Source organism: Leopardus geoffroyi, chromosome A2 (genome assembly GCF_018350155.1).
Source record: "Leopardus geoffroyi isolate Oge1 chromosome A2, O.geoffroyi_Oge1_pat1.0, whole genome shotgun sequence".
Lineage (NCBI taxonomy): Eukaryota > Metazoa > Chordata > Mammalia > Carnivora > Felidae > Leopardus > Leopardus geoffroyi.
Genome location: NC_059331.1, coordinates 82,848,354 through 82,870,086, shown reverse-complemented (window position 1 = coordinate 82,870,086; position 21,733 = coordinate 82,848,354). Strand labels below are relative to the sequence as shown.

Below are 21,733 nucleotides of genomic sequence, written 5' to 3'. Positions count from 1 at the left end.
AGACAAGGATGGTTACTGTCCTGTCCTCAGTGAAATTCTGAATGGTTCCATGGTGTTAAGTCTGACAGTAACATGGCATGAGTTACACTTACTTAAAACACCCACTAACTCAATTAACCAACAGCCTTTCTTTAAAATTTAAAAACAAAAGCCAATCTGTGAAGCATAGAATCTATTCCTCCTGGAACTATCATTCACTTCTGCGCCTTAATCAAAACTATTTTTTCGGGGTGCCTGTGTAGCTCAATCGGTTGGGCATCCAAATTCTGCTCATGTCATGATCTCACAGTTTGTGGGTTTGTGTCCTGTGTTGGGCTCCTGCTGTCAGCACAGAGCCGGCTTTGGAACCTCTGTCCCCCCTCTCTCTCTACCCCTCCCCCACTTGCACGCACATGCTCTCTCTCAAAAATAAACATTGGGGAAAAAAAACTATTGTTTCTTTCCTCAACTTTAGTAAACTACCCCCTACAGTTCACAAAATGATCCCACATGCTAAACTGTGAATCTTTTAGAGCACGATACTGGAGAGCTCAATAGAATGCAGATTCTGATTCAGTGGGTCTGGGATTGAAGCCTCAGATTCTATATTTCTAGCAAGCTCCTATGTGATGCCTGTGCTGCTGGTCCATGGATGACACTTTGAGCAGTAAGGTTTTAGCAATTCAGACAGTTTTTTCCCCTATAGATTTTACATAGGGTGTGTAAAATCTTTTTATTTAGCAATACAGTAATAAGATACAATAAAATTTAACCAAATAAGAGTTTATAATATCAAGTAATGTTACATATAAATACAGACATAGATGCATATACTGATACTGCTGGAGAGAAGAAAATTTTTTTTACCCTTCTAGATTTTTCTGACAGGTCTAATCAGATTGACATGAGACAGATTAACATGAAAAGAAAAATTTATGTACACACAGGGACCCCATAAGGATATGACATTCACCGGCAGTCTGGCAAATGAGGTAAATATGCTCCCGAGAAGTTTCACTGTCCAGAAGTTGAGTTGGTAGATTGTTCCATCTCACACAACCAGTCTCAGTCCTGACAATAGGTCAGTTTAGTGAAATTCGTTTCAGGGGGTGGTGATATAAATGGGCTTACAAAGTTTGGTCTATATTATTCAAGCAATCAAGTATTTAATAAGAGGTATTTCTGTGAAAATCAAAGAAAAAACAATGGTTAATATTTGAAGGAGATTATAAACTTATTTCTGAGTTCTGAAGTTAGCAGGTCAAGGTTTCTAGAGGTCTGGTTCAAAGGGCAAACAGTGGCAATCTGACAGATTTTCCTACTTTGCTATATGACTGTCTCCCGTGATCTTTCTGGTGGCCCATACAACAGACACAAAGATTGTCTGTACATGAGCTATTGGATTGATTTCTCTGAAGATAATACCAAGTTGTCCAACTGTAAGTTACGTGGCTTTGGAAAAAGAGCGGTTTTAATTCTTAATAATTCCAAGTCAGAATGAGGGAGACAAATTGGAAATGTAAGTTTGGAGATCTGTAGCTAGAAGAACTCAGGAGTCAGTCCAGTTTACAATGGACACTATTAGAATCTTCTAGACACAAAAGTGCTGTTGGAACATAATTTTTCTCTCTATAATCACCTTCATAACTACCAAAGATAGCCAAATTAGGATTAAGTTTTTTGAAAAATAAGCCTAGTTTCAATAAATTTGGCCTGATTTTTTTGTGTAAGTAAAGCAAGAATAGCAAGTGATCACATAGGCTCTTTTAAATCTACTTTGCTGGAACTTTTCATAAGAAATTTCCAGCTTGAACAGCCTCTCAAAGCTAAGGAGCTAAACCAAATACTTGCTATCAGACTTTGCTTGCCAGAGCTATAGATTTGGGTTAATTCCTCTCTTCTCAAAGTCCCTAAAATATTCTGAGGTTCCTGCACCTACCAGGAAGTGACTTTCCTTATTCATCTAGTAAGGCTTATCCAAAGTACCAGGCTGATATTTCAAAGGGCTTTATTGACTTCATAAATTCAACCTTAATTCCTTAGTGCTGTCTGGTCATATCTGAATCTATGCATGTCTCTCTCCAGTATGACATTCCAGTCAAAACCTTGGTCACATAACCAATGTTTCCAATGGTGTCCTGTTACAAGAAGAACGGATTCTTATTGAACTTATACAAATAACTATATTGCCATGAAAATTGAAGAATATTCACTGAGGGTGATGAACATTGAGGAGGGCACCTGTTGGGATGAGCACTGGGTGTTGTATGGAAACCAATTTGACAATAAATTTCATATTAAAAATAATAATAATAAAAGAATATTCACTGAGACTTTCTGAATTCTGGAGGGATCAGATAGAAAAATTAAATGTTTCAATTTTGCTCACAAAATTATAATTTACCAAATTGCTGTAAACTGTACTTAGCTTAAGAGGAAAGGCTTCCTTACACCTAGGAAACAGAAAATTAAAGAATATTTTAAATAAAAAGTTGTTAAAATTATAATCGTCTTCATCAGTTCATTTAGTCCCATGTAATTAATTCTTGTTCATTTGAATTCAGTTTTTCCTTTAGTTCTGCAGATTCTTACCCAGTCCAGTTTTGTGATCTTAAAGTTATCAGAAAACTGTATTCTACAGTCATTTCCATGAATCTTATTGAAAATAAAGCATTTTAGCAGGAACACTTTTGTAAAAGCATCTGAGTAAAAGAATACGGTATAAATGATGAAAGACTTAAAAATGGCTTGGTTAAAGGTCTTATTAGAGTTACAATGAAATTGACTAGGAAATTTGGTTATTTCTGTGACATACATTTAAAATAATAACTAGTTGGGGCACCTGTGTGGCTCAGTCAGTTGCCTTCGGCTCAGGTCATGATCTCGCGGTCTGTGAGTTCGAGCCCCACATCGGGCTCTGTGCTGACAGCTCAGAGCCTGGAGCCTGTTTCGGACTCTGTGTCTCCCTCTCTCTCTGCCCCTCCCCTGCTCATGCTCTGTCTCTGTGTCAAAAATAAATAAACATTTAAAAAATTGTAAATAATAACTAGAATTATGACTGATAACGTTATACTAGACCTATCATAATCTTAAGAATTTTATACAATTTCTAGAACACTTATATTAATAATATTGACATATACAATATAATCTAAGGTTTATCATCACTTATTTGACAATGCTTCTCATGTAATTAACAAAGCAAACAAGCCTAGTTTAATAGCTCTCTTTTATAAGGAGAGAGAGCAAATCTTTTGAAATATTCCAGGGATGGAATATCTCACATCTCAAAGTTTTTTTGTTTTTTTTTTTTTTTATTTGAGAGAGAGAGAGAATGTGCAAGCAGGGGAGAGGGGCAGAGGGAGAGAGAGAAAAAATCTCAAGCAGGTTTCATGATCCCACAACCCTGGGATCATGACCTGAACCCAAAATCAAGAGTTGGATGCTCAACCAGCCGAGCCACTCAAGCGCCCCTCACAGTTATTTTTAAGTTAAAAAGACTTCATTTAGAATTTGAATTGTGGGAAGTTTGTCAACAATATCCAAACGTTTGAATATTTGATTAAATAGGAATTATAGGAGCCAAGGATAGGCCACCCCAAGATTGACTGCTTTGGCATGAACATTACTTTGAGTTAAAAGTAATCAAGACCAGTAGATTCAGGAAAAGCTATTTATCTCCCCCTCAACTGCCTGCTTGTGCCAGGAGGAGAGCTATTAATAGAAATTCTTCTTTACCTAAGAAACTTATCTGCATTATAGGGCAAATTTTGTTTTCTAAATACTTCCTGTTACCTTCCTGCTAATGATCTTCCTCCCCTTTGTATCCTCTGACCCTCTATCCCCTCCTTAGCTCATATAAACATCATGTTGCCTGTCTTCGGAATTTCCCTGCCTGTGTGGATTCTCTATATATACCCTATTAAATTTAATTTTCTCCTGCTAATCTGTCTCATGTTAATGTGACTCAGAACACCTAGAAGGATGTTGAGGGACAGAGGAAATTATTCCTCTCCAACAGATCACAGATAACTATGAAACAATACTTAATTGCCTACGTAATTAAAATGACAGTAAAAGATTTAAAAGGTAAATAGAGATGGTTACATATTTGTGAGCAAACTTAATTCGTTTAATGTTGAGAAGATTCAGTTTTCTTCAGTAATGAAAAGACTGGATTAAGATAACAGGAAGCATAGGACATTATATTGATAAAACACAGAATTTGTTTTCAGGGGAGATAACATTAAGGGTAATGAAAAACTCTTCACAATCTTATGTTATCAAGGGCATACCAATAGTCCAAAAGACTATTAAAAGAGAGAAAGCCAAATTTTAATTTTGTACCAGCTGACTTTTGATATTAAAGCTCATTCACTTAGTTAAATTCATTCCAGGGGGGTGGGTGATGGGTATTGAAGAGGGCATCTTTTGGGATGAGCACTGGGTGTTGTATGGAAACCAATTTGACAGTAAATTTCATATATTAAAAATAAATAAATAAATACCAGTCATAGCCAGCCCTGACTGTGCAAAATAATTCCTTTCCAAAGATTCCTTTTCCATAGAACTTTTACAACTTTCTTTTTCTCAACACACATTTTACTTGCCTACAGAGATTGTAATTGGGGCCCAAGTATGCAAGAGCACACTCAGGAGTCCTAAACAGACCAGGTTCAGCCACTCGCCACTGACAAAATCCAAAAGCTGGAGAGACGAGGGAGGTGAAACAAGAAAGGAGTTTATTTTATAGAGGACAACATCAAGAAACCAGCAGACTAACATCTCAAAGACTGTCTCCAAAGTGCTGAAAATACTTCTAGGTTTATATTAGGAAAATGTCGGAAAATGTCGGTGGGTACATGCAGGTGGGCAGTAAAGATCAAGTCCATCACTGTCTTGGGGTCAGTCATACGGGGTCTTGCTGGCACCAGGGCAGTCATCTTTGCTTGAGGGGTAGTTTCAGTTCCCATCAGGGATCTTTTGCCTGAGTTAAAAGATAAACTGGAAAGAAGAACTTAATCACTTAGAATGTACAGACTATGGTCAAAATGGAAGTAAAGTCCTCTTTCAAGATGTTTCCCTTATTATTTCTATGAGCTTTAATTATATATATTAGAATTCTTAACCCTTAGAAACCTTAATTACTACAGGTGCCTGCTGTCTCAGTCAGTACAGCATGTGACTCTTGATATCGGGACTGTGATGTGAGTTCCAGCCTCATGCTAAACATAGAGATTACTTAAAAAAAAAAAAAAAAAAAAAAAGGAAGAAAGGAAAGGAAGGGAAAGGAAAGGAAGGGAAAGAGGGAAGAAAAGAAAAGAAAAAGAAAAGAGAAGAAAAGAAAAGAAAAAAGAAAAGAAAAGAAAAGAAACTTTAATTTCTAGTGAGAACTACCATTACCCAAAACTGGGTTCACCTGTTGATGAGTCTCGAGCTAAAAGACACAACCACACCAATGAATAGGAAAAGGAAGGGTTTTACTTGTAACGAGTAAGGAGAACACCAGGAATCTTTTCCAAAGCAGTGTCTTCCTGAATAATAAAACTGAGGAAGTTTTAAGCTGAGGGTGCATACATATTGATGAAGGTGCTTGCATAATGGGGAATCCACATGGAATTGGGGCAAACGTTGTCTTAAGGTTACTGAGTCCATGTCAAAGTCATGAAGCCAGCAAAGGCCAACATCATCAATTCTCTGGCTCCAGTTGGTCCAATATCTGGCTGAAAGGGGGTTAGATCCTGCAAAGATACCTCAGGAATGTGCATCAGGTCAATCTTTGAACCAGCACTGGCAGTTTTACCACTTGATTAACTGTCCTCAATATGATTAGGTAATCTCCTGGCCTGATAATGGTTATTTGTTTTTTACATTTTCACAAGATGGCAGGGGCCCAAAATAATTTTTCTTATGCCAGGAAAGTTATATCTGTCTTTCTTTTTATGGGGACCTCTAACTCTGCCTGCTTACACTTCTTTCTGCCTGCTTACACTGAGAAGTAAGCAATTGTGAATTGTCTGTGAAACCAGCATTCTTTAGATTGGTAAATTTATGAATACATTTCATAATTTCCTAAAAGTATATGCTTTTTTTTTTTCCTGCTACTTGGTAAGTCTCTTTTATTCCCCCAGCCCCTCTAGTTACTTCTTGCTTGTTGTTTTCTGGAGATGTCCTGAATAGCATGACCCTTGGAATGTGCCTTGTCTGAGTGCTCAGGAAAAAACCTCTTGCCCATAGGTACACCATGGAGAGGGATGGACTCCTGCCTCTCTGATGGACACTTTTACCTTGGCCGTAATGGCATTGGGCTCAGAAGTCAGACCGTCCTTATTTTTCCTGTTCTTTTGACAAATATGTTCTCATAAGGCACAGGGTGGCCATAAATGTCAATAGGACAGCCACCAATCTTAAGACTCCTGTGTAAGGTCTCTAAATAACCTGGTGTGATCCTTCAATGAGCATAACATCCAAGATATGTCTGACCGTGTGCTTCCCAAAAGGGACAAGCTGGAGTTATTACCTATTGGGACATTCACTCAGTGGTGAGCCCCTCCCTTGGGACTAAATCATGGATAAAGTTAGCAGAAAGTTGCCTGGATTAGATAGGAGTTCCATACTTTTGTTTTTTCCTGTTTCTCATTTGTCCTTTCCCATGGACTGTTTGGCATTCTCTGTCCTGCTCTCAGATCGAAAGTACTTCTAGCTTAGATATGTGACATTTAATACAATATAAAATAGCTGCCCCTTCTTTTTTTTTTTTTTTTTTAATTCTCACATTAGATAACATGCAGTGTAGTCTTGGCTTCAAGAGGAGAATCCAGCGTTCAGCAAACTGATTACACATACAATACGTAGTGCTCATCCCAACAAGTGCCCTCCTTAATGCCCATCGCCCATTTTCCCCACTTCCATCAACCTCAGTTTGTTCTCTGTATGTAAAAGTCTCTTATGGTTTGCTTCCATGTTTTTATCTTATTTTTCCTTCCCTTCCCCTGTGGTCATGTGTTAAGTTTCTCAAATTCCACATATGAGTGAAATCATGTGATATTTGTCTTTCTCTGATTGGCTTATTTCACTTAGCATAATACCCTCCAGTTCCATCCACATTGTTGCAAATGGCAAGATTCCATTATTTTTCATAGCCAACTAGTATTCCATTGTATATATATACCATGTATTCTTAATCCATTCATCAGTCGATGGACATTTGTGTTCTTTCCATAATGTAGCTAGCGTTGATACCACTGCTATAAACATTGAGGTGCATGTGCCCTTCGAATCAGCACTCCTATATCCTTTGGATAAAGTAGTGCAATCGCTGGGCCACAGGATAATTCTATTTGTAATTTTTTTGAGGAACCTCCATACCGTTTTCCAGAGTAGCTGCACCAGTTTGCATTGCACCAATGGTGCAAAAGGGTTCCCCTTTCTCCACATCCTCACCAACATCTGTTTCATGAGTTGTTAATTTTAGCCACTCTGACCAGTGTGAAGTGGTATCTCATTGTGGTTTTGATTTGTATTTCCCTGATGATGAGTGACATTGAGCATATTTTCATATGTCTGTTGGCCATCTGGATATCTTCTTTGGAAAAGTGTCTATTCATGTCTTCTGCCCATTTCTTCACTGGATTATTTGTTTTTTGGGTGTTGAGGTTGGTAAGTTCTTCATAGATTTTGGATACTAACCCTTTATCAGATATGTCATTTGCAAATATCTTCTCCCATTCCATTGGTTGCCTTTTAATTTTGTCGATTGTTTCCTTTGCTGTACAGAAGCTTTTTTCTTGATGAGGTCCCAATCATTCCTTTTTGCTTTTATTTCCCTTGCCTTTGGAGACATGTCAAGTAAGAAGTTACTGTGGCTGAGGTCAAAGAGGTTGCTGCCTATTTTCTCTTGTAGGATTTTGATGGTTTCCTGTCTTACATTTAGCTCTTTTACCCATTTTGCATTTATTTTTGTGTGTGGTGTAAGAAAGTGGTTCAGTTTCATTCTTCTGCATGTCGCTGTCCAATTCTCCCAGCACCATTTGCTAAAGAGACTGTCTTTTTTCTATTGGATATTCTTTCCTGCTTTGTCAAAGATTAGTTGGCCATATATTTGTGGGTCCATTTCTGGGTTCTCTGTTTTATTCCATTGATCTCTGTGTCTGTTTTTGTGCCAATACCATATTGTCTTCAGGATTACAGCTTTATAATACAGGTTAAGTCTGGGATTGTGATGCCTCCAGCTTTGGTTTTCTTTTTCAACATTACTTTGGCTATTTAAGGTCTTTTGTGGTTCCATACAAATTTTAGGATTGTTTATTGTAGCTCTGTGAAGAATGCTGGTGCTATTTTGATTGGGATTGCATTGAATGTGCAGACTGCTTTCGGTAGTGTCAACATTTTAACAATATTTGTTCTTCCAATCCAGGTAGCTTCTCCTTCTTAACAAAGGCCAGAACCTCTACCCTAACCATTAATACTAGCACTAGAGGCTTACAAAGGATATTATTATTGGTCACCAATAATATTGACTCCCCTCAAATGGAAAGAAGCAACTCTAATCTCTACAGCATTTCAGTCCATTCACTGGCACCCACTGTAGTCTAGAATGCAATAGGGAAGTGTAGGGAGATCAACATCCCCTCTCAGGTAGTACAATGGCGTCAGAGCAGTCAAGAAGGGGGATGCCTCCTGCCACTCTGAACCCCAGGAACTTTCAGCAATTTCCTAATGGGACACCATTTCAGAAGCCAAGGAGGATTTTGGTAATGAACACCTAGTTAATGTACTGTCCTCATTTTGTAGGAATTAACTATGGGATCAGTTTCCTTGACACTGGAGTCAAGAAAAGTACCAAACCCTACTTCTCACTCCCAAAAATAAATATTCTGCCCCCTGGTTAATAACTGTCAATAAAAGATGCAAACCCAACACTCAGGGTGTGCAGCTCTCTCTCTTGCTCTCTCTCTCTCTCCCTCTCTCCCGGGCTCAACTGCTCTCAGATCTCAAGAATGCACTTTTTAGTTTAATAAACTTTCATGCTTCTGTTATTCATCCATTGTGCTGCATGCCTGTCCTTAAATTCATTCTCATGACAAAAACCACGAACCTTCAGCAAATCCTTTGGCTCTGGCTGGGTCGAGGCCCTGGGGCCCAGCATCTGCCCAGTTTACCCAGCAACATCTCTTTAGTGATCACAAAGGAACTAAGTGACAGCAGGTTGAGTGACCTTCTTCATGGGTGACTCTCCAACTCTTGCCATCCTTGTGCTGGAGAGTTGCCTAGTCACTGCTCTCCTTGGTTCTACTCTCTCTTTCCCATCTACCTTGGAAAAGGCCTAGAGCTGCTAAAGACATGAGGGCAAGAGGTGTGGTGAGACTGTGCACATGAGCCAGCTCCTCTGAATCCACAGGTAGTCTCCTTGGATTATTCCCAGAGTTTAGACACTTCAGGGTGCATGGCCTGACACTGATGGGGACCTGTGCATGAGACCTTACATGGAAAGAGGGTCTCTGCAGATGCGATCATGTTCAGATGAGGTCATTGTGGGGGGCACAATCCAAGAAGAGCATAGAACCAAGCAGAGCATAACCCACATGGAAAGGGGCACCTGGGAAGCTCAGTCAGTTAAGCATCTGAGTTCAGCTCAGGTCATGATCTCATGGTTTGTGAGTTCGAGACCTGCATTGGGCTCTCTGCTGTCAGCACAGAGCCTGCTTCTGATCCTCTGTCCCCTCTTTCTCTGCCCCTCTTTCTCTCCTCACACACACACACACACACACTCTCTCTCTCTCTCTCTCTCTCTCTCTCTCTCTCTCATTTTCTCTCTTAAAAATAACATTAAAAACAAATTTTTTTAAGGGGCCCCTGGGTGGCTCAGTTGGTTAAGCGTCCGACTTCAGCTCGGGTCATGATCTCACGGCTTGTGAGTTTGAGCACCATATTGGACTCTGTGCTGACAGCTCAAAGCCTGGAGCCTGCTGCAGATTCTGTGTCTCCCTCTCTCTCTGCCCCTTCCCCTCTCAAACGCTGTCTCTCTCTCTCTCAAAAATAAATAAACATCAAAAAATTAAAAAAAAAAAAGAATGTTAAAAAAAAAAAAAAGCCTATATAGAAAATATCCAGGAAATGAAGGCGCTATGCTGCAATGTCAGAAAACCATCCCAGAGACCCCACAGCACACAGGCCTATGCCCCCTGTTAATAGTATATGTAGTCTTTAAATGTGGCACAAGACACGTTTACTAACACACCCGAACACCTTTAGTTTCCCTGTGATGAGAAGACAATAAACAGGTAAACTTAGACTTGTTTAGCAATTAATGTTTCAGTACTTTATTTTCTTTGGAAATGATCTAGACGGTCAATGAATTCTCATCATTTAATTTAACTTAGCAAAATTCTAAGGATGGAAGTTACCAAAGAGATTTGGAAAACTACGGAAACCTTTCAAAAAACAATCATTGCTAAAAAGTTCACCTAAAAAGTCTTACCTCAATCACATCTACTTAATTCATTTGTTCTTAACAATCATACTTAGATTACACCTGAAAATTTCATGAGACAGCAAAGCCCTTAGCTATCATCTTAAGATTTTCTTTCATTTGTTTGGTTGGTTGGTTGGTTGGTTGTTTTTTTGCTGACAAATTTTGTAACAAAAATAACATGAATTTATTTGACTTTAAGTAGAATATGGTATTACACTTAATGTGGAAACTCTAAAGATATGCCCATATTAATTAAACCAACAAACTTAAACTACCTTTAATTTCCTGAAAACTATCCTAGATCACATAAACTTGAGAACATTTGGGTTAGTTTCTATCATCTTTCTGAGATTTAGAAATGCTTGATTTATAAGCACTTAACTTGAAACTAATCATTAAATAGAGCTCTTTTACAAATTAATTTTGGCAATGGCAAGTGGAGGTAGAAAAATACCATTTCTATATTGTACATATACGGACATACATAAACACAAAAAGATCTTATAGCTTTGACTTTGAAAATTTAGCTATGAATCAGATACAACAATATAAAACTCACTAGTTTGTAAGTTTATCTGCTCAAATGGCTGAAGCTTTTTACTAGTAATATTGGTGAGGATGCCTGATTTGTGCTTGTCCTTGACAAGTAATCTTATGGACGTTGTGGAGCAGTTTTGTTGTGTTTTTTTTTTTTTTTTAATTTTTTTAATGTTTATTTATTTTTGAGAGAGAGAAACAGAGCTGGAGTTAGCACGGAGCCCACCAAGGGGCTCAAACCCACTGCAAGATCATGACCTGAGCCGAAGTCGGTTGCTTAACTGACTGAGCCATCCAGGAGCCTCGGCAGTTTGTATTTTTTAAAATTTAGGCCTCTTTTTCTTTTCTTTTCTTTTCTTTTCTTTTCTTTTCTTTTCTTTTCTTTTCTTTTCTTTCTTTTCTTCTTTTTTTCCCCTTTAGTTTTAGGCAAAAGTGGGCATTGTTTTAGGTACCTCCTGGGGTGTTTACTTTCAAAGATATAGTAAGATTTACATCTTTAAGGGACAAAGAAAGAATGGAAGTTCCTTCAAGAAGGACTTTGGTTTCCTAAGGCCAACAACTCACAAGCCTTTTGAGATAAATTGGGGAGGTTTTAAGATTGGTAAAAGGGAATAGATGATGGGGCACCTGGGTGGCTCAGGTGAGTTTCAGCTCCGTGTCTAGCTCTGTGCTGACAGCTCAGAGCCTGGATGGAGCCTGCTTTGGATTCTGTGTCTCCCTCTCTCTCTGCTCCTCCCCAGCTTTGCGCTCTGTCTCTCTCTTTCTTTCTCTCTCAAAAATAAATAAACATGAAAAAAAAAATCTTTTAAAGGAATAGATGGGACCTTGTATTACCTCCAGAACTACATTTTATTTTTTATTTTGCAAAGATTTATAAGATAAGAACAGTTGCTCTCAATTTTTTTTCCCCAAAGAGTTAGGTTGCAGCCTAAATGATATTAAAGGGTTGATCCACCATCCAGTTACATTGTCTCCATTTGCTTCTCTCCCTCTGGGCCCGTAAGTTTTAGGTTTGGGGAAGAGACTTTAAAAAATCCTATCAGGCTTTGAAGATCAGCTTCCAACTTCTAATCAACTTTTAACCAAACTACTACTACCCTTCCCCCACAAAAAACGGCATTTAAATATCTTGTCAGTTTTTAGCTTGGACAAACAATATATATTTGGGCAATATGGAAAAAACTTCATGCATCAAAGAGGCGTCTTTTAAAAGGGTGCAAAGGATACTACCTTCTCAAGACCCAAAGTCAGTCCCAAAGACAGTCAAAAGAACCGAGAGCCTGCAAATCTCAGGCACACAGAAAGCCCAAGCCATGCATAGAACAAGTTTAGTAAGATTGTACTTTTTTTTTTTTTTTTTTTTTTGTATCTACAGTTTCTGGAACAGCAGTTCTTAGACATCAAATAAGCAGGTGTGCTGGAAGGTGGCATGCTTAATTCTTTGGATTTTAGGAAGGAGGAACTTACATTGAATGTGGAGTTTTAATTTCTGTTCTTTCATCTTGTAAAAAGGAGTCCCTAAGGCTAGCCATTAAAATTCTTTGTATCCACTTTTTAATTTGGTCTTTTCCACAGACGCCAGTAAGACAATAGTTTAGGATAAGAGGTCTCCAAAATTTTTCAACTATAGAAGTTTTCAATTCAAAAATCCATCCTCTGGCCATTGACAAGTAGGATCTATCAATCTCAATAGCAACTCAAACTAATAAGCTTTTTTATGGCTTGACCAAGGACGTAAGAAGCATCCCACAAGAAAATACAAAATATGCAGCCCTCACAAGATCCAGCAAGTTCATTCCCAAAGATTGCCTAGGAAAGCAAAAGCCTTTGTTGCACAGGTGGTAAAGACGGTGTAGTGAATACAGTGTCTCTGGTTTCCCACAAGAACTCAAGATGCCTCCAGTCACAAACCTGCTAATCTGTGACACCAGGCAGGTGCTATTGGAATGAGACTTTCCCAGCACTAACAAAGAAAGGAAGGTTGAGGCTACAAGGGCTCCTTATGGACTGGGACCCTTTATGGCAAACTCCCCTGAGAGCTGGCATGGTTGGATGAAGAGAGTGCTGTTTGGGAGTCCATGCCATGGAACCCCACTCTATTCAGCTGGTGCACCCTGGTAAGTGTACCTTCTGCATGGCAGAGACCAAAGAGAATATTCTCACTAGTCGTAAAGCCAAATTCTCAGGACATGGAATAAGACAAAAGGAAAAACCCCATCCAGTTTTTACACAGGGGACTCACGGCCAAGTTTGTTTGCACAGATGCCGGTCTGGTAACCATGGTCTGTGAGCCACGCTCGAATAGCAGGCTTATGGTGCCTATGCCTGTGTTCTGCCCTATGGCTCTTCCTCCTTATGACAAACTACACAAAAGGCAGAGACAAAAACAGGGACCATCTTTGGGAGGAAAACAATGGGTAAAAGTCAAGGGTACTCATTACCAAATTTTAACTAGAGTGCCTATGTCCAAGGAGCTAGTTCCACAAATACTTTATCCTGCTAAGCTAAATTTAGAGGGTGGGGCAAAGGGGGGCGGGGACTCTCATCATGCTTGCTTCCAACAGACCCTGTCAGCAGAGATCCAGGAAACCCTTGTGGTAAGAATTCTTACCTTCTGATGCTGTTTGTCCGAGGTGTCAGGATGTCTCAGCTATAGCAGCCTCAGAACGAGCGGTGTCCACACCATGAAGTAAATCCTGCCAACTGTCAGGGAGGGAAAATTTTTTCTCTACCCTTCTAGATTCTTCTGCTGGTCTAATCAGATTGACATGAGACAGATTAACAGGAGAAAAACACATTCAATCATATATGTAGAGGTGTCCCAGAGAACATGAGATCCACAGGCAGCCAGGCAAATGAGGCTTATATGCTACCTGAGCTAAGGAGAAGAGGGTAGAGGGGTTGGGAGGTGAAGACAATTCACAGAAAGACAGCAAGAGCAGATGTTTGCCATGCCACACTGAGAAGTCTTTCTGATATAAAAGAACCGCATCTCTGGTGATAGCTCTCTTTTTGTTGCAGCCTCCCCTGTCTAAATGTTTTGGGGCAGTTTAGGGGGGGCAGGTAGAAAGAAAAACTTCTTGAGTCTTTGTTTCTCAAAAATAGTCCCCTAAAATAATCCTCACGCCAAAGAAACACATTTTGGGGTGGTAAATCTTGCTCCCCTGCAATTCACATGCATTTATTACAAATATACCAGGTTTCTCCACATTTCTGGAAATTACTAGAGTTGGCTGCTATGCCACTTTCAAGAAAGGGGAATGAGTGATCTCTGACTGATCTATTTATTTTTCATCCAACTGATATTTATTGAACACTTGGTAGTATGCACCCAGTACTGTCAGAGACTTAAGTTGCAACAGCAAACAAGACAGATCACAGTCTGTGTCAAATAGGATTTATATTCTAGCAAGAGAGACACATAAATAAATTGTAGTCAGTGTTGTGAATGAGACTAAGGAGCTGCACCAGAAAATAACCACTTTGGACAAGGTGGTGAGAGAGGCCTCGGAGGAGGTGATACTGAAGCTGAAGAGACAAAGAGCCAAGCGTTTAGGCTGCAAATGTGCACACAGCCCAGGAACTGGGTCCTCCTCTTTCAGCAGATGTGTATTGTTCAGAAGGGAGCCTGCTGCACAAATTTGGCCTTCATGTCTGAGTCCGCACTGCTGCCAACAATTCACCCTCTGCACCCAATTGCCAATATCCTCCTCCCAAGCCAGGCTTTGGCTCCCCTGCCTGTCTGCAGCCCCTTGTTTAGGCTGCTGCCCAAGCACTCGGCGGAGCAAGCTGGCACAGTAGGGTTTTTCTGCAAGTGCACAGACCTGTACAAATCCCAGGCCCTGATGAACCATCATCTGCAGTGATAGTTCAATAGAGTGTTGGGTATTTTTCCTCCGTTCATCTTTATTTCTGGAGAAATGTCTTCAATAAACAGCCTTACCTTTTGCTAAAATGAAATTAAACCCGTGTGAAATAGGACATTTTGTATGAGCCCTAAGTGCTACAGAAATTGATACTCATTGGTTTGTTTCTAGGAAGTTCTGAGACTTTATTTGCAAAAATGAAAATTCATAGGCAGCATTAATGAAAACCCAGCCCAACCTCTCCTTTTCAAGGTGAGGCAGACTCTGGGCGCTTGGGTGGCTCAGTCAGTTAAGCCTCTGACTTCGCCTCAGGTCATGATCTCATAGTCCCTGCATTGGGCTCTGTGCTGACAACTCAGAGCCTAGAGCCTGCTTCAGATTCTGTGTCTCCCTCTCTCTCTCTGCCCTTCCCTGCTCACACTCTGTCTCTCTCTCAAAAATGAATAAATGTTAAAAAAAAAAAAAAATTAAGATGAGGCGGACTCACTGCTTCCCACAGCCCCACCCATCTCCCTCCCACCCAGACCGCCTTCTGTCTTCATCTGGTCTCTCCAATGTTGTCAAGCCCAGGCTCCTGTCACTCCCTCCCTTCCCACCAATCCATGCCCTGTGCCACACAGACCCTTGCCCCCCACACTTCTTGGGAACTATAACATGAACATGAATGAGGGCTCAGATGGTTTCAAATAGTATCATCATTTGTTCTTGACTATCAGAGCAGGGGAGATGCAGGAGGCTTTCACAAACCAATAGGTAGGGAGTAAGGGTTCTCTGGCGTTACCAGCTGCCTGATGGGGAAAAAAGGGTGCAATAACTGGGGACATGCTGCTAAGCTTACAGCAGCCCTTGGGGTCCTAAGTTCAGGGTCAGGCCTGTGATCCCAGCGGGGATCCTTCATGACAGTTCCTTTTATCCAAATGCCTCCTGGGCTCTGGTCCTTTCTCAGGTGCTTTGTTGTGCAATTGAATGACAGAATGCATGCACAACATTTAGCATTAAGAGTAAATGCCCAGCAAATGTTAGCTGGGTTTTTTGTTTGTTCTGTTCGTTTATTATTATCGCTATTCTTTACAAGTGCTTACTATGTGCCCCAAAATGGTAGATCCTCACTTAGCTTTTACAAAAGTTTGGGTGATTTTAATTTTCACAACAGATGTCTAAGGTAGATAATGTATCATTTGGGCGCAGATAAGTTGGGTCATTTGCCCAAAGCTACACGGCTAGTCAGTAGTAAAGCTAAAATACAAATCTATGCTGCCTCAACTCTAGATTTCAATTCTCTTTCCTGTCTCCCATGTTCATGAATCCTGACATTACAAAGTCCGACTCAGACCCTCCAATGAGTCTCCAACACCTGCTGAATGAACTCCATGTCCCTCTGCATGTCCTTCAAATGAGGAAGCTCATTGTCACTTCATCTCAGGTCACCCTACAGCTCACGTCCTGGGTTTGCACCGTGGGAGTCTATCTGGAGTCCCCTCCAGTGCCAAGCACACAGGAATGAGGGTGTAAATGTGTGAATGCAGGGAAGTCCAAATTGTGAGGCTCACTCTGGAATATACTGAAAAGTTTAGTTTGGGGTATGTGAAAGTGAAAGATTTGGGTTTCCTCTCTCTTCACATTAGGCAAGAAGTAGGCATGATTCAAAGCAGAAGAGAAGCAACGACTTGAAAAAAAAGGCTAATTATTGAAGAAATAGGGGATGACATTGCTGCTAATAATAAAATTTTAATCAATCTAGTTTTCACTTCAAGACCATTTGCTCAGGGAGGCCTCCCTGAACTCCTAAATGAGGTTAGCACCCCATTAAATGCTTCTGTAGCACCCTTTACTTTTTTAAAAACTTTTCTTTTGATGGTCCATCACATTTGAAATCATTTGTTCTATATCTACTTCATATAACAAGCTTTGCAAGGGCAAGAATGTCATCTTGTTCATGCTGAATTCCCAGCAGTCGACACAGTTGCTTGGCACAGAGTAGATAATTGAATAAACATTCATTTACAGCAAGATTAATAGTATTTCTCAGCCAAAGAGTGATCATGCTTCTGCTTGCCAATACCAATAAGAGAAAAGGAAATTTGATTTATTTATAAAAGAATCTAAAACAACATGATACTCTGATCAAAGCAACATGCAGTTAGTTAAGTGTTAGTTCAAGTATAATTCCTTTGTCAGTATCAGTGAATGACTCAACCTGTTAGATAAGGAGGAAGATCCTCCCTATCACCTTCCTGCTTAAAAGCTTCCCAACTCTCTTTCTGGTGAAGTTCTCCCCAACCTGCTCTCCCAGCTATCTCTTCTTCTGCTATCCCAGACACCCCTCACCATTCCCACAATCCACCCAGCACTTGCTGATCCCACTTTCTGGGATAGTCTTCTCTATTTCTGTGTCTATGCTCCCTTTAAACTCAAACTAAAGCCCTCTCCACGTCCCAAATACAGAACAACTGATTCTCATGTGCCCCCCCCCCCCCCACAGCACTCCGTACTTGCCCCCGGAAGTCCAGAATTCTGAAATTGTACACGATGAGTTCCTGGAGTCACTAATCGTGTCTTGTTCATCTTCACATCTCCAGTACCTAGCACACTCCTGCCTGAAGGTCAGCACATATTCTGATGAATAAAGACAAAAGAAAACCTCAGGTCCTCCTTGACTGTTCCTTTTCCCTCACACCCTATATCCACTCAATCAGCAGGTCCAGCCTAGTCTGTCTTCAAAACATTTCATGAATCTAGCCCCTTCTCACCACCTGCCTAGCCTAGGCCACCATCATGTCCTGCCTGGGTGACCACAATAGCCTCCTGACTGATGTCTGGCTTCTGCCTGCAATTTATTTTGCAAACAGCAGCCATGTTAGCCTTTTAAAATGTTCCCTAGGGTCGCCAGGGAGGCTCAGTTGGTTAAGTGTCCAACTCTTGATTTCAGCTCAGGTCATGATCTCACAGTTCATGGGATCCAGCGCCATGTCAGGCTTTGTGCTGTCAGCATGGAGTCTGCTTGGGATTCTCTCTCTCTGCATCTCCCCCCACTCATGCTCTCTCTCTCTCTCAAAATAAATAAACTTTAAAAAATAAATAAATAAAAATAAATAAATAGAATAAAATATCCCCCTTCATGAGACCATCCAATGGCCTCCAGAATACTTAGAATAAAATTCAAACTCTTCACTGAAGCCCCAATTGATCTTGCCTTTGCCCCCTCTGCCTCCACATCCTACTTACCATTCTGCCAACATGCCAAGCCTTGTCTTTGCACATGTTCCATCTGTCCCCACATGACTTGCTACCCAACATTCAATTCCCCTCTCAGTGTCAGCTCATCAGATAGGCTTTCCCTGACCACCTTATCTAAAACAGTACCCCAGGGGACTTGGTGGCTCAGTCCATTAAGTGTCTGACTTCAGCTCAGGTCATGATCTTGTGGTCTGTGAGTTCAAGCCCTGCGTTGGGCTCTGTGCTCAGAACCTGGAGCCTGCTTCAGATTCTGTGTCTCCCTCTCTCTCTGCCCTGCCCTGCTTGCACTCTCTCTCTCTCTCTCGAAAATAAACATCAAAAAAATTAAAAATAAATAAATAAAATAAAATAGTACCCCACATCTCTCTACCTTCTCACGTTACCTTATTTTCTTGTGTTGTACTTATCATTATCAGGCTTATTATTACCTATTTATATACTAATTTTCTGTCTCTTTCACTATGATAGTAAGATCCATGAAGACAGAAATATTACCATCTTCACAGCTGCCTTTTCAGTGCATAGACCTCCTCTATAATGTAAGTAGTAGGTGTCAACAAAAGTATGTTGAATGGAAGTTTTTAAAAAATTTGGAGGCATCCAAATGGAGGCATCTTCCAAAAATGGCAAAAAGGCAAGTCTCATGCTTGATGACTGAGGCTACCTCCTGGGCCTCTAGGTACCCATCATGGCTCATCATTGTCAAGCAGGTACTGCTGGCTTGGAAGGTGGTGGTTGTCCACTGTGAGGGCAATGAGCTTTTCTGGAAATTTCTATAGAAACAAGTTAAAATACCTGGCCTTCCTCAGCAAGTGTATGGACACCAACTGGTCCTGGGCCCCTACCACATCTTTGGGCGAACAGTAGAGACCTCTGCCCACCAGATGAAGAAGGCCAGGTGGCTCTGACGCCTCAGACTGTTGGATGGGAGCCCACCACCCTCTGACAAGAAAAAGTCAGTTGATGTTTACTGCTGCCCTGGAGACTGTGTCTCGTCCATGAAAGTTTGTCCATCTGGGATGCCTGGCTCACAACATTGGCTGGAAGTACCAAGAGGTGACAGCCACCCTGGACGAGGAGAAGAAGGAGAAGGCCAAGATTCGTTAGAACAGCTCATGAGGTTATGGAAGCAAACCAAAAAGAAGATGGAGAAGAAACATGACCAATCTACAGAGACCCTCAAAACCCTATGACTCTCAGTCTGAACACAGTAAAGATTGTTTATTCTTCATGCTGGGCCTGACCTGCCCTTCCTCCATTACCGCCCTGGGATGTGGGGGATCCAAGAGCTGCCATCCGGGGTTTAGAAGGCTGGGGACACAGAAAGGGCTTAGTCAGCACTCCTGTTTAAGAAAGACCTCTCTTTAAAAAGTCACTTTACACATCTGTAAGATCTGTGAAGGCATAATTTGTCTGTGACCTACTTGTTTATGAGAGAGTTTTAGAAGATCAATAGCAGGAATAACCATAGTTACTTCAGTTTCAGTATTTGCAAACGTGAGCTGGAAAACTGTAATTGGAGGGGACTCTGCATTATGAGTGAGGCATCTGTTTGAAACTAACTTCTCAAGTGGTTGTACACGATACTCTGCAGCTGCTAGAATATGGGAAGGTCCTTGTGGGGGAGTGTGAGCCTGGTGTGGTCCAAAGGTATTCATCATCGTGCATAGGCTGGGAAGACCTAGAACCAAGAGGCTACAAGCATTGCCCTTGCTGCCTCCCTGTATTTTGTGATCAGAAATGAGTAAGTTGGGTTTTTTTCATAATTTTCTTTTTTTTTAATTTAAATTTTATTTTTTTAATTTACATCCAAATTAGCATATAGTGCAACAATGATTTCAGGAGTAGATTCCTTAATGCCCTTTACCCATTTAGCCCATCCCCCCTCCCACAACCCCTCCAGTAACCCTCTGTTTTTTCTCCATAGTTATGAGTCTCTTCTGTTTTGTCCCCCTCCCTGTTTTCATATCATTTTTGCCTCCCTTCCCTTATGTTGATCTGCTCTGTGTCTTAAAGTCCTCATATGAGTGAAGCCATATGATATTTGTCTTTCTCCGACTGACTAATTTCGCTTAACATAATACCCCCTAGTTCCATCCACGTAGTTGCAAATGACAAGCTTTCATTCTTTCTGATTGCCGAGTAATACTCCATTGTATATATGTACCACGTCTTCTTTATCCATTCATCCATCAATGGACATTTGTGTTCTTTTCATACTTTGGCTATTGTTGACAGTGCTGCCATAAACATGGGGGTGCACGTGCCCCTTTGAAACAGCATACCTGTATCCCTTGGATAAATACCTACTAGTGCAATTGCTGGGTCGTAACGTAGTTCTATTTTTAATTTTTTGAGGAACCTCCATACTGTTTTCCAGAGTGGCTGCACCAGCTTGCATTCCCACCAACGATGCAAAAGAGATCCTCTTTCTCCGCATCCTCACCAACATCTGTTGTTGCCTGAGTTGTTAATGTTAGCCATTCTGACAGGTTTAAGGTGGTATCTCATTGTGGTTTTGATTTGTATTTGTATTTGTATTGATTTGATTTGATTAGTGATGCTGAGCATTTTTTCATGTGTCGGTTGGCCATCTGGATGTCTTCTTTGGAGAAGTGCCTATTCATGTCTGTTGAGTTTGATAAATTCTTTATAGATTTTGGATACTAACCCTTTATCTGATATGTCGTTTGCAAATATCTTCTCCCATTCTGTCGGTTGCCTTTTAGTTTTGCTGATTGTTTCCTTTGCTGTGAAGAAGCTTTTTATTTTGATGAGGTCCCAATAGTTCATTTTTGCTTTTGTTTCCCTTGCCTCTGGAGACATGTTGAGTAAGAAGTTGCTGCGGCCAAGATCAAAGAGGTTTTTGTCTGCTTTCTCCTCGAGGATTTTGATGGCTTCCTGTCTTACATTTAGGTCCATTTCATCCATTTTGAGTTTATTTTTGTTTATGGTGTAAGAAAGTGGTCCAGGTTCATCATTGTTCTGCATGTCGCTGTCCAGTTTTCCCAGCACAACTTGCTAAAGAGACTGTCTTTATTCCATTGGATATTCTTTCCTGCTTTGTCAAAGATCAGTTGGCCATACGTTTGTGGGTCCATTTCTGGGTTATATATATATATATATATATATATATATATATGAGAGAGAGAGAGAGAGAGAGAGAGAGAGAGATGGATGAGAGGGCAGTGTTTTGAGAAATAAAACTGGATACAGAAAAAAAATTGTCTGAGGATAGCCTTGATGAAATATGATAACGACAAAATCAGAGGACTCCAGACACAAGACCTTTGCTTCTACTAATACATTTTCTTTTTTAAACAGCCAGAATTGTTTTAAAAAAGGCCGGGGGGGGGGCACTTTGTTCCCTGGGGACATATTAATGGGGCTATAGTTGCACATCATTTGTAGGGGCTCAGTCCAGAAGTGAGTTAATCTGATGCCTGAGTCTTGCCCATGAACGAATGGCTTATAGAGGCAGATGAAGGGGGTGTGAAAATCTTGTCTGGGTACCACAGAGGCATGGGTTTAGCTGGAGTTCAAGAGTATCCTCTGAATAGCCTGTTTCCACTTCTGTCTTTGGCAAGAGGTGGCTATTATCAGTTTCCATCATTTCTCCCATGAAATGGGTACCTTATGA

The 21,733-nt window shown here is 40.6% G+C and overlaps 1 protein-coding gene and 1 pseudogene across 10 annotated transcripts in view; both read left to right on the top strand.

Moving 5' to 3' along the window:
* MAGI2 (membrane associated guanylate kinase, WW and PDZ domain containing 2) overlaps nt 1–21,733 on the top strand; it is a 1,332,179-nt gene that overhangs the window by 1,295,984 nt on the left and 14,462 nt on the right. The window lies entirely within an intron of this gene.
* On the top strand, nt 18,358–19,895 carry LOC123606370 (annotated as a pseudogene).